This window comes from Tamandua tetradactyla, chromosome 8 (genome assembly GCF_023851605.1).
Source record: "Tamandua tetradactyla isolate mTamTet1 chromosome 8, mTamTet1.pri, whole genome shotgun sequence".
Taxonomy (NCBI): Eukaryota; Metazoa; Chordata; class Mammalia; order Pilosa; family Myrmecophagidae; genus Tamandua; species Tamandua tetradactyla.
Genome location: NC_135334.1, coordinates 124,649,826 through 124,664,254, shown reverse-complemented (window position 1 = coordinate 124,664,254; position 14,429 = coordinate 124,649,826). Strand labels below are relative to the sequence as shown.

At 37.8% G+C, this 14,429-nt stretch overlaps 1 pseudogene; it reads left to right on the top strand.

Annotated features, from left to right (window-relative positions):
- The first annotated feature begins 3,447 nt into the window (after positions 1-3,447).
- Positions 3,448-3,729, top strand: LOC143643961 (mitochondrial import inner membrane translocase subunit TIM14 pseudogene; annotated as a pseudogene).
- The last annotated feature ends 10,700 nt before the right edge of the window (positions 3,730-14,429 follow it).

The following is a 14,429-nucleotide window of genomic DNA, read 5'->3' as shown; positions in this document are numbered from 1 at the left end:
GAGAATAAATTTGGAATATGTCATTGGTAACAGAGTCCAGCAGGAGGTAGAAACAGGGTAAGATAATGGGCAATTGGAGTTGAAGGGATACAGACTGTGCAACAGGACTAGATACAAAAACTCAAAAATGGACAGCACAATAATACCTAATTGTAAAGTAATCTTGTTAAAACAATGAATGAAGCTGCATCTGAGCTATAGGTTTTTGTTTTGTTTTGTTTTGTTTTGTTTTGTTTTGACTTTACTATTATTACTTCTATTTTTGTCTCTATATTAACATTCTATATCTTTTTCGGTTATGTTGCTAGTTTTTCTAAACCGATGCAAATATACTAAGAAATGATGATCATGCATCTATGTGATGATGTTAAGAATTACTGATTGCATATGTAGAATGGTATGATTTCAAAATGTTGGGTTAATTTCTTTTTTTCCGTTAATTAAAAAAAAGACAAAAGAGAAGGGGTAATTGGAGCTGAAGGGATACAGACTGTACAACGGGACTGGATATAAAAACTCAGAAATGGACAGCACAATACTACCCAATTGTAATGCAATTATGTTAAAACACTGAATGAAGCTGCATGTGAGGTATAGGTTTTTTGTTTTTTTTTTTCTTTCTATTAATGTTTTAATTCTTATTCTGTTGTCTTTTTATTTTTTTATTTCTTTTTCTAAATCGATGCAAATGTACTAAGAAATGATGAATATGCAACTATGTGATGTTATTAAGAATTACTGATTGTACATGTAGAATGGAAAAAAAAAAAAACTAAAAAAAGGCTTCTTGCCCAAGAACAGGGGATGGCTGAGCACTGATCACAGCTTCTGATGACCAGATTTGGATCACTGGATCCCAGCTCTGAGAGTAGCTATTGTTTCAACCTGCCCCCAAAAGGAGGCTGATTTAACCACCCAGTGTCTTCTTAGGCCACAGGGAACAGTTTGCTGAAGGACAGCTGTTCCCCAAGAACAGGAGGGGAGCACAGGGGAGCACGGACAGCAGCTGTGGATCGTGAATTCAGATCATGGGGCCCCTGCTCTGAGCTACAGTCCAACCCAACCCAGGCGCCAGCAGCCTCAGCTTCGACCGCCCCTGCAGGGCAGAGTCAGTGGCGAGGGGGGGCGTGCAGCACCCAGTTAGAACTGTGCTGAGCAGCTCGCTGAAAAGTGTCACTCCTGCAGGCCAGGGGAGCACAGATCTGGGGGGCTCCCAGAGAGGCGGTATCCTTCCTCCTCTCACCCCACGCTCCAAAGCACCTTGGAACCCGTCTGTGCGCCCCTACGGGCCCCTGGCTCCACTTCTCTTTAAAAATATACGACACAGTCATATATATAACGCAGCATCACACCATGTAGGGCATTTACTTATTATATACATTCAGACATGTTTGAAAATAATTCTGAATTTTTCAAAAATTTTTTCAAAATTCTGCAGAACAGAACATAGAAAAATAAATGAATATATTGAACACTTACAAAAATGATGTAATAAAGAATATAAAGATTATTTTCCTTTCAATACTTAAAAGATATGTATCTATATATATATTTTTACAAGTAACATCACAAACAATGACATCTTCACACGATTTTAAGTGTATTTGTACTCAGTGCAGGGCTATTATTTTTTCATACATGTTTTCTAGCTCTGTAACAATGTACTTTTTAATCCATTCAAGTACATTCAACCCCAAAGTTATCATTTCCCAGCATTAAGACATGCACACACCCCTCTTCTAGAAAATCCTAAAAACATGTATTTCAAGGGAAAAAAATCTCTCTTTAAATTAAAAAAAAATTTAATGGGAGAGTAAATGACTGATACTAGTAGCAAAGCATTAGTTTGAGATTGATATATTGGATCTGACTCATTATTAAGATTTCAAACAAAAACACAGGAGCATTTAGACATAAAAGAAGGAGCAAAATAGAGTAAATTAGTGTACCAAATGTGCATTTTCTTCTGCTACATTAAAATGGACCTTGCTCAGTGTTCATAAATTAAATCTGCCCCCGTTTGACCAGGAAGTACTGACTTTGGTAAGTCTTCTCTATGGTGACCCTCCTCCAAGAATTTGCCCTCCAGGCAAAAGCAGTAAAAACACAATGGTGAGTTAAAAACAACAACGACAACTATACAGTCAAATAAAAAACAGACTGTCAGATCAACATTCCCAGAGAAGGAATAGGGGGAAGGAAACTTTCTCCCAGGGGAGAAAGAACTGCACAAATGGTGCAATCTCAAAAACTGCCATATATTCAGGGCAAAAACAAGAAAAAGAGCTGAAAAATATCTGATCAGTTAAACAGCAACTATTCTAAAGGTCTAGAATAATTTAAACCAAGTGTCAAAGAGCCTTAACACAAAGCCAATCAACAATAAAAACCTAAGCAAAGGAGAGAAACTGACTTCCAGAGTAAATTCATCAAAATGAAGATACCTAGAAATCAGCAAAGAAACTACAAAACATATAAAGAAAAAGAAGATATGGCCCAGTCAAAGGAACAAATCAAAACTTCAGAAGAGACACCGTATTTGGAACAACAAATCAAAACTAGTTAATCAAATCTCCTAAAATAATTCAAGGAGATAAATGAAAATATGGCTAAAGAGACAAAGGATATTAAGAAGATACTGTGTGACCATAAAGAAAAATTTGAAAGTATAAAAGTAAACATAGCAGAAATGATGGAAATGAAAGACACGATAATAGAGACTAAATACACACTAGAGGCATACAACAGACTTTTACAGGGAGAAGAAAGAATCAGCAGACTAGAAGACAGGACAGTTGAAACCTTCCAAACAGGACAGACAGAGAAAAGAATGGGAAAAGTTGAGCAAGTTCTCAGAGATTTGAATAACAGCAAAGGCACTCGATCATATGCATTGTGGGTGTCCCAGAATGGGAACTGAGCAGAAAGGGGGCAGAGAGAATATTTAAAGAAATAATAGCCAAAAATTTCCTAAGTCTTATGAAAGACATATTTTATATATATGTATAAGAAGGGCAACGTACTCCAAACAGAATAAATACTTATAGACCTACTCTAAGACACATACTAATCAGAACATTGAATGCCAAAGACAAGGAGAGAATCCTGAAAGCTGAAAGCAGGAAGAGAAAAGTAATTCATCACATACAAGGCAATAAGACCAAATGCCAATTTCTCATCAGAAACCATGGAGGCAGAAGGCAGTGGTATGATATATGTAAAGTATTAAAAGAGAAAAACTACCATCCAAGAATTCCTTATCTAGCAATAAGCTGGGAGCGGCTTTGCATGGCGGAGGTGCACGTGGCTGGCTGTGCCTGGGGGTGTGACGAGCTCTGCTCCCACTGGAGGTAGGGCAGCTGGGCTGGTGCCAAGGCCAGTACAATGCTAGCAGTTGGACTGACCATCACAGCTGCGGGATTTGCAGGCTGGTGTGTTTTGCAAGCCATGAAGCATATGGAGCCTCAAGTAAAACAAATTTTTCAAGGTCTTCCAAAATCTGCCTCCAGGGGTGGCTATTACAGAGGTGGGGTTGAGCCCAAAATGACAAAACAGGAAGCAGCATTAATACTAGGTGTAAGCCCGACTGCCAATAAAAGAAAAATAAGAGATGCTCATCAATGAATCATGCTCCTAAATCATGCAGGCAAGGGAGGATCTCCTTATTTAGCAGCCAAAATCAATGAAGCTAAAGATTTACTAGAAGGTCAATCCAAAAAAATGGAGTAAATGTATGATAAAAAACTATGCATATGATTACCAACTTTTTATAATAAGATGCCTCAAAGCTATAATTTTAAGGAAAAAAATGAGGGAGAGTATAAAATATTAGCAGATAAACAGAAACTCAGAGAGTTTATCAACAAAGGATATACCCTACAAGAAAGACTAAGGGAGTTCTGCAGGCTGAAAGGAAAAGACAGGAGAGAGAAGCTTGGAGTAGAGTGTATAAATGAACATTATTAGTAAGGGTGACCAAAAGGATAAAGAGACAAAAATAATTAAATAAATTAAATATATGACATATTTAAAAACCAAAGGATATAATAATGGCTGAAGTAAGTACTGTCTTAAAGTAATAACAGTGAATGTTGATGAATTAAACTCTTCAATGAAAAGACATAGACTAGCTGAATGGATTTTAAAAAGTATGATCCAACTATATGCTGTTTACTGGAGACTCACCTTGTGCCCAATGACACAAATAGGTTGAAAGTGAAATGTTGGAAAAAGATATTCCATACAAACAGTATCCAAAACAGAGCTGGGGTAGCTATATTAAAACTGGACAAAATAGGCTTTAAATGCAAAATTGTTATAAGAGACAAAGAACAACACTACATATTAATAACAGGGGCAACCCAACAAGAAGTATAAAAATCATAAATATTTACACACCTAACAATGGTGCCCCAAAATACATGAGGCAAAAGAAAAAGAGAAAAACTTGAGACAAACACTGGGAAAACTGAAGGGAGAAATAGACACCTCTACCATAATAGTTGGAGACTTCAGAACATCACTCTCATCAACAGAGAGAACACATAAGCAGGATCAATAAGGAAACAGAAAACTTGAATATGATAAATGAACTAGACCTAGCAGACATGTAGAGAACACAGCACCCCAAAACACAATGCACAATCTTGTCAAGTCCACATCCAGGAAAGACCACATGAGGGTCAACAAAACAAGTCTCCACCAAGTTAAAAAGTCAGAAATTATACAAAACACTTCCACTGATCATAATAGAATGAAGATGAAAATCAATAATAGATAGAGACCAGAAAATTCACAAATATATGGAAGTTAAACAACACATTCCTTAAACAATCAGTGGATCAAAGAAGAAATTACAAGAAAAATCAGTAAATGTCTCAAGATGAATGAAAACAAGAACACAACATAAAGAACTTGTGGGATGCAGTGAAGATAGGGCTGAGAGGGGGCTCAAAGCCCTAAACACCTACATTTAAAAAGAAGAAACAGCTAAAACCAGAAGCCTACTGCACACCTGGAGAAACTAGAAAAAGTACAGCAAACTAATTCCAAAGCAAGCAGAAAGAAAGAAATGACAGCGATTAGAGTAGAAATAAGTGAAATTGAGAATAGAAAAGCAAGAGAGAGAATTTAAAAAATCAAAAGTTTGTTCTTTGAGAAAATCAAAACATTGACAAACCCTTAGCTAGACTGACAAAGAAAAAAAGAGAGAAGATGCAAATAAATAAATAAAATCAGAAATCAGAGGAGAGACATGACTAGTGATCCCACAGAAATAAGAAGGATCATGCAAGGATACTTTGAGCAACTGTATTGTAACAAATTAGACAGCTTAATTGAAATGTATAAATTCCTAGAAACACATGAGCAACTATACTGACTCTAGAAGAATAGAAGATCTCGACAGACCAGTAACAAGTAAAGAGATTGCATCAGCCATCAAAAGTCTCCCATCCCCCACCAAAGAAAAGCCCAGGACCAGGTGGATTCACCAGTGAATTAATTCCAGGAAGAATTAATATCAATTCTGCTCAAATGCTTCCAAAAAAACTGAAGACGAGGAAACACTACCTAACTCATCCTACGAGGCCAAAAATCACCCTAATACCAAGCCAGAAAAAGATACTACCAGAAAAGAAAGTTACAGGTTGTTTTCTCTAATGAACACAGATGTAAAAAATCCTCAACAAAATATTTGCACATCGAATCCAATAGTACATTAAAAGGACTATACACCATGATCAAGTGGGTTTATCCCAGGTGGGCAAGGGTGAGTCAATATAAGAAAATCAATTAATGTAATTCAGCACATTAACAAATAAAAGGGGGGAACCACATGATTATCTCGATTCATGCAGAAAAGGCATTTGACAAAATCCAGCATTGTTTCTTGATAAAAACACATAAAAAACAGAAAAAGAAGGAAATTTTCTCAACATAATAAAGGTCATAGGAAAGCCCACAGCTCACATCCTCCTCAGTGGGGAAAGACTGAACCTTTCCCTTTAAGATCAGAACAAGACGAGGATGCCCAGCATCACCACTGCTATTCAACACTGTGTGAGAAGTTCTAACCAGAACAATTAGGCAAGAAAAAGGAATAAAAGGCATCCAAATTGGAAAGGAAGTAGTAAAACTTTCACCATTTGCAGATGACATTATGCTAAATAGAGAAAGTCCTGAAAAACTACAACAAAGCTAGGAGAGCTTATACATGAGTTCAGCAAGGTGGTGGGATATGATATCAACAAGCAAAAATCAGTATTCCCATCTACCCATTTATTTTACCCCTTACCCCCCAGCTAGTATTTATTTATTTATTTGCCCTTATTTTTTTTTACTCATCTGCCCATACCCTGGATAAACAGAGCATCAGACACAAGGTTTTCACAACATTGTAAAAGCTATATAGTTATACAATTGTCTTTAAGCTATTTAGTTATACAATCGTCTTCAAGAATCAAGGCCACTGGCCAACTCTGCAAGTGCAAACATTGCCCTCCCCCCTACATGGGACATGACATCCAGGGGTGAAAGTCCCTCTGGCAACATGGGAGAGGACTCCCAGGGATGAATCCAGACCTGGCACTATGGGATCAACATCCTGACCAAAAGGGGGGGAAGAAGTATAACTAATAAAGTATCAGTGGCAGAGAGAGTTCACTAGAGTTGAGAGGCTACTCTGGTGGTTGCTTTTATGCAAGCTTCAGGTAGACCTTGCTACCTATCATACCCTGCCAACCCTCAACCAGGACCATTTCAGCCAATCCTAAAGAACACCTAGGGCAATCGATAAGATTCCACAAGTGTTCCAGGCACTAGAGTAACTTTCCAGAAACCTACAATCTCCAGATGGGTCCCTGATCCAGATAAGTCCTGACACCTAGCCCAGCCTCTCCAGAACATCAGATAGTTCCATCTCCCTACCCCATATTAGTGACAAACCCTTCCAATATCAAAAATTTAGAATTGCCATAGCCCAAACACCCCTAAAGAGAGGTATGGAAAGATCAAAAGTGATGGTAGAAAATAGGACTTAACAAATGAATATGAATGCTGAATCTTTACATTGATATCTCTTTTGGTCTCCAGCATTTTAGAGCAGCTAGAAGTAAAAACCTAAAATTGTGCAATTGTAACCCACGTCAAAATCTGAAACATGTTCTACAACTAATTGTGGTACTGTGCTTGGAAATTTTTAGCTTTTTTGTACATACGTTATATTTCACACAAAAAAAGGGAAAAAATTCAATTGCAATGATAAAAAAGTATTTAAGCCCTCTAGTTTCCTATATTCTGGAGTAGCTAGAAGGAAAAATATGAGAGGATCATATGGTAGCCCAAGACGAACTCTGGGATCTGTCCTGTAACCACTTGTTGAAGAGTGTTTTGAAAACTATTGCTCTTTTATTTCTTTGCTTTCTATATATATTATACTATACAATTTAAAAAGTTAAAAAAAAAAAAAGAATCAAGGACTTCCAGGTCAAGATGGCGGCTTAACAATGTGCACGTTTTATTTCGTCCTCCAGAACAACTACTAAATAACCAGAAACAGTAGAGAACAATTCCTGGGGCCACATCAGTGGCCAGACACACAGTGTACCCCCGTCTGGACCAGCTGGACCAGCTGTGAGCACCCCCCAGAACTGTGAGTCCCTAAAGCTGTGGTGGCCAGCGCCCCTCCCCCGCAGGCCGCTTCCCAGAGGGGAAAGGAAAGGACTTCACCAGCAGGAGGGACTGGGCACAATCAAACGCCAATTGTGGAACTAATTAACAAATTCTGACTACTAAAAATAGGCCCCCAGCTTAGGTGAACCTGATCAAAGCAGAGGTTGCTCATTTTTGCCCCGGTGCCAAGGGGGCAGGACTGACAGGAAAAGGGGAAAAGAAAAAGAAGGAAACAGAGGTTTTTGTGGCTGTGTATCTACAAAGGCTTGACTGCCTCTGGATACAGCAGCAGGACTCTTCAGGCAGCAACTTCCCCAGGCTTAGGCAGAAGTGAGCTCTTTTGGGGGCTTGTCTGGAGACTGTGCCTTCCCCAGGGGAGGGGTGAAGCCCCATCCAGGTGGAATCCCTCCATCAAGGAATTCAGACACCAGGCCTTGGTAATTTGAAGCCATTAAAAACAGCCTACAACCTCTCCTCTGTCTCCACCACACCCCCAGCAGGGAGAGTCTGCCAAAGTTAAAGATACCACAGCATCTTATGCTGGTGGGACCTGCAGGCAGACAAGCACCACATACTGGGCAGGATAAGAAAAACAGAGTCCAGAGACTTCACGGGAAAGTCTTCCTAACCTGCTGGGTTTCACCCTCAGGGAAAACCGACGCAGGTGACTCTTTCCTCCTGATAGGAGGCCAGTTTGGTCTGGGAAAATCTGGCTGGGGTCTATAATATCTAAGTAGACCCTCCTAAGTGTGTGTGGGGGGGGGGAAGGCACCACACAAGCAGGGCAAGAAACAAGAAAACAAGAACTGAAAAATTCTCCTCTGTTAAACAAAACTTAAGTTAAAGGTCCAGATAAAGCTGAATGGAATGTCAAAGAACAGACAGACAACAAATTCATCCAGCAAGAAAACCCTAGATAAGAGAAGTGAAAGTAATCTCCAGAATAAACCAATTAAGGTAATTAAATGCCTAGACACCAGCAAAAAATAACAAATCACGCTAGGAAAATTGAAGATATGGCCCAGTCAAAGGAACAAACCAACAATTCAAATGACATACAGGAGCTGAAACAATTAATTCAGAATGTACGAACAGACATGGAAAACCTCATCAAAAACCAAATCAATGAATTGAGGGAGGATATAAAGAAGACAAGGAAAGAACAAAAAGAAGAAACTGAAAGTCTGAAAAAATGAATCACAGAACTTATGGGAATGAAAGACACAGTAGAAGAGATGAAAAAAAACAATGGAAACCTACAATGGTAGATTTTGAGAGACAGAACATAGGATTTCAAAACTGGAGGATGGAACATCTGAAATCCGACAAGAAACAGAAACTATAGGGAAAAAATTGGAAAAATATGAGCAGGGACTCAGAGAATTGAAAGACAATATGAAGCGCACAAATATACGTGTTGTGGGTGTCCCAGAAGGAGAAGAGAAGGGAAAAGGAGAAGAAAAACTAATGGAGGAAATTATCACTGAAAATTTCCCAACTCTTATGAAAGACTTAAAATTACAGATCCAAGAAGTGCAGCGTACCCCAAAGAGAATAGATCCAAATAGACATACTCCAAGACATTTAATATTCAGAATGTCAGAGTTCAAAGAGAAAGAGAGGATCTTGAAAGCAGCAAGAGAAAAGCAATCCATCACATACAAGGAAAGCCCAATAAGACTATGCGCAGATCTCTCAGCAGAAACCATGAAGGTGAGAGGACAATGGGATAATATATTTAAATTATTAAAAGAGAAAAACTGCCAACCAAGAATTCTATATCCAGCAAAATTGTCCTTCAAAAATGAGGGAGAAATTAAAATATTTTCAGACAAAAAATCACTGAGAGAATTTGTGACCAAGAGACCAGCTCTGCAAGAAATACTAAAGGAAACACTAGACACAGATACAAAGACAGAAGAGAGAGGTGTGGAGAAGAGTGTAGAAAGGAAGACTATGAGTAAAGTTAAAAAGAAGGAAAATTAGATATGACATATAAAATCCAGAAGGCAAAATAGTAGAAGAAAGTACTACCCATGCAGTAATAACACTGAATGGTAATGGATTAAACTCTCCAATCAAAAGACATAGTCTGGCAGAAAGGATTAAAAAACAGGACCCATCTACATGCTGTCTCTACTCAAAGGACACGAGGCCAAGGACACAAATGGACATTTACACACCAATGTTTATAACAGCATTATTGACAATTACCAAGAGATAGAAACAGCCAAAATGTCCATCAACAGACAGTTGACTAAACAAACCGTGACATTTACATAAGATGGAATATTATGCAGCTGTAAGACAGAATAAAGTTATGAAGTATGTAACAACATGAATGGACCTTAAGGACATTATGCTGAGTGTGATTAGCCAGAAACAAAAGGACAAATACTGTATGGTCTCATTGATATGAACTGACATTAGTGAATAAACTTGGAATATTTCCTTGGTAACAGAGACCATCAGGAGATAGAAACAGGGTAAGATATTGGGTAATTGGAGCTGAAGGGATACAGATTGTGCAACAGGACTGAATATAAAAACTCAGAAATGGACAGCACAATATTACCTAACTGTAATGTAATTATGTTAAAACGCTGAATGAAGCTGCACGTGAGAATGATAGAGGGAGGGGGCTGGGGACATAAATGAAATCAGAAAGAAAGATAGATGGTAAAGATCAAGATGGTATAATCTAGGAATGCCTAGCATGTATAATAATAGTGAAATGTACAATGTATAAATTTTAAAAATGTTTTGGCATGAGGAAGAACAAAGGAATGTCATTATTGCAGGGTGCTGAAAATAGATGATAATTAATACTTTAAAATGTCACCTTATATGTGAGACTAAAGCAAAAAATGTTTATTGTTACAAAATTTATATTTTGACTAGAGCATTTCCTAATATAACTCATGTAGATATTTGATTGAATGTCATAAGTACTTGGAATCTCAGGTAGGACATGAGATTTTGTTGGTTTGTCCAGAGTGATGCCCCGATGAATCCCAGAGTGATTTGATCAGTGACTGGAAAAGTATTTTCAACTTCCCCAAGTTGAATTCTTGATATCCTCACAAGCAGTATAGACACCAAAGCTATAGGCTGAGCCCCCAGTCTTGGGGTTCGTTCATATGAAACTTAACCCCACAAAGGATAGGTCAAGTCTACTTAAAATTTAGGCCTAAGAGTCACCCCCAAGAGAGCCTCTTTTGTTGCTCAGATGTGGCCTCTCTCTCCAGCCACCGAGCAGTCTCACCACCCTCCCCCTCTCTGAGTGAGACATGACACCCAGGGGTGTGGACCTTCCTGGCAACGTGGGACAGAGATCCGGAATGAGCTGAGACTCAGCATCAAGGGACTGAGAAAAACCCTAGAATGAGCTGAGAATTAACATCAAGGAATTGAGAGAACCTTCTCGACCAAAGAGGGAAGAGTGAAATGAGACTAAGTGTCAATGGCTGAGAGGTTATTCTGGAGGTTATTCTTATGCATTAAGTAGATATCACCTTGTTGTTCAAGATGTAGCAGAGAGGCTGGAGGTAACTGCCTGAAAATGTAGAGCTGTGTTCCAGTAGCCATGTTTCTTGATGATGATTGAACAATGATATAGCTTTCACAATGAAACTCTTTGAATGTGAAAACCTTGTGTCTGATGCTCCTTTTAGCTACCATATCAACAGAACAGTAGAACATATGGAATAAAAATAAATAATAGGGGGAACAAATGTTAAAATAAATTTAGTTTGAAACGCTAGTGGTAAATGACAGCGAGGGGTAAGGGGTATGGTATGTATAATCTTTTTTTTCTCTGTTATTGTTTTATTTCTTTTTCTGTGGTCTTTTTAGTTCTTTTTCTGAATCGATTCAAATGTTCTAAGAAATGATGAATATGCAACTATGTGATGATATTAAGAATTACTGATTGTATATGTAGAATGGAATGATATCTTAATGTTTTGTTAATTTTTTTAATTAATAAAAAAAGTTAAAAAAAAAAAAAAAGAATCAAGGCCACTGGAACACAGTTCAACAGTGTTCTAGTTTGCTTGCTGTTAGAATGTGATATACTGGAAATAGAATGGTTTTTAAAAAGGGGAATTTATTAAGTTGCAAATTTACATGTTCTAAGGCTGTGAAATGTCCAAATTAAAGCAAGGCTATAGAAATGTCCAATCTAATGCTTCCAGGGAAAGATATCTTGGTTTACAAAGGTCGATGAAGTTCAGCGTTTCTCTCTCAACTGGAAAGGTAGATGGTGAGCATGTGTCATCTGCTATCTTTCTCTCCAGGCTTCTTGTTTCATGAAGCTCCCCCAGGGGCATTTTCCTTCTTCATCTCCAAAGATATCTGGCTGCGTGGACTAGTAGCTTTGTCCAAAATGCTTCCCTCTTAAAAGGCTCCAGTAAGCAACCCCACCCTGAAAGGGTGGAGACACATCTCCATGGAACCCATCTAATCAAAAGTTACCACCACAATTGGGTGGGTCATAACTCCATGGAAACAATCAAAAAGCTCTCACCCAGTAATATTGAATGAGTATTAAAGGACATGGCTCTTCTTTCAATTGAGATTCAAACAACAGATTCAAACCAGCACAAACAGCATCAGGTACTTCTCTTTAGCCACTCCAATACAACATAAACTAAAAAGGGGATATCTATATAATGCATAAGAATAACCTCCAGACATGAACAACCAACTTTGACTCAAGAAGACATAGATGACCTCAACAAACCAATCACAAGTAAAGAAATTGAATTAGTCATTCAAAAGCTTCCTAAAAAGAAAAGTCCAGGACCAGACGGCTTCACATCTGAATTCTATCAAACATTCCAGAAAGAATTAGTACCAACTCTCCTCAAACTCTTCAAAAAAATTGAAGTGGAGGGAAAACTGCCTAATTCATTTTACGAAGCCAAGATCACCCTCATACCAAAACCAGGCAAAGATATTACAAAAAAAGAAAACTACAGACCAATCTCTCTAATGAATATAGATGCAAAAATCCTCAATAAAATTCTAGTAAATCGTATCCAACAACACATTAAAAGAATTATACATCATGACCAAGTAGGATTCATCCCAGGTATGCAAGGATGGTTCAACATAAGAAAATCAATTAATGTAATACACCATATCAACAAATCAAAGCAGAAAAATCACATGATCATCTCAATTGATGCAGAGAAGGCATCTGACAAGATTCAACATCCTTTCCTGTTGAAAACACTTCAAAGGATAGGAATACAAGGGAACTTCCTTAAAATGATAGAGGGAATATATGAAAAACCCACAGCTAATATCATCCTCAATGGGGAAAAATTGAAAACTTTCCCCCTAAGATCAGGAACAAGACAAGGATGTCCACTATCACCACTGTTATTCAACATTGTGTTGGAGATTCTAGCCAGAGCAATTAGACAAGAAAAAGAAATACAAGGCATCAAAATTGGAAAGGAAGAAGTAAAACTATCACTGTTTGCAGATGATATGATACTATACCACGAAAACCCGGAAAAATCCACAACAAAACTACTAGAGCTAATAAATGAGTACAGCAAAGTAGCAGGTTACAAGATCAACATTCAAAAATCTGTAGCATTTCTATACACTAGTAATGAACAAGCTGAGGGGGAAATCAAGAAACGAATCCCATTTACAATTGCAACTAAAAGAATAAAATACCTAGGAATAAATTTAACTAAAGAGACAAAAAACCTATATAAAGAAAACTACAAAAAACTGTTAAAAGAAATCACAGAAGACCTAAATAGATGGAAGGGCGTACCATTTTCATGGATTGGAAGACTAAATATAGTTAAGATGTCAATCCTACCTAAATTGATTTACAGATTCAATGCAATACCAATCAAAATCCCAACAACTTATTTTTCAGAAATAGAAAAACCAATAAGCAAATTTATCTGGAAGGGCAGGGTGCCCCGAATTGCTAAAAACATCTTGAGGGAAAAAAACGAAGCTGGAGGTCTTGCACTGCCTGACTTTAAGGCATATTATGAAGCCACAGTGGTCAAAACAGCATGGTATTGGCATAAAGATAGATATATCGATCAATGGAATCGAATAGAGTGCTCAGATATAGACCCTCTCATCTATGGACATTTGATCTTTGATAAGGCAGTCAAGCCAACTCACCTGGGACAGAACAGTCTCTTCAATAAATGGTGCCTAGAGAACTGGATATCCCTATTCAAAAGAATGAAAGAAGACCCATATCTCACACCCTATACAAAAGTTAATTCAAAATGGATCAAAGATCTAAACATTAGGTCTAAGACCATAAAACAGTTAGAGGAAAATGTAGGGAGATATCTTATGGATCTTACAACTGGAGGTGGTTTTATGGACCTTAAACCTAAAGCAAGAACACTGAAGAAGGAAATAAATAAATGGGAGCTCCTCAAAATTAAACACTTTTGTGCATCAAAGAACTTCATCAAGAAAGTAGAAAGAAAGCCTACACAATGGGAGATAATATTTGGAAATGACATATCAGATAAAGGTCTAGTATCCAGAATTTATAAAGAGATTGTTCAACTCAACAACAAAAAGACAGCCAACCCAATTACAAAATGGGAAAAAGACTTGAACAGACACCTACCAGAAGGGGAAATACAAATGGCCAAGAGGCACACGAAGAGATGCTCAATGTCCCTGGCCATTAGAGAAATGCAAATTAAAACCACAATGAGATATCATCTCACACCCACCAGAATGGCCATTATCAA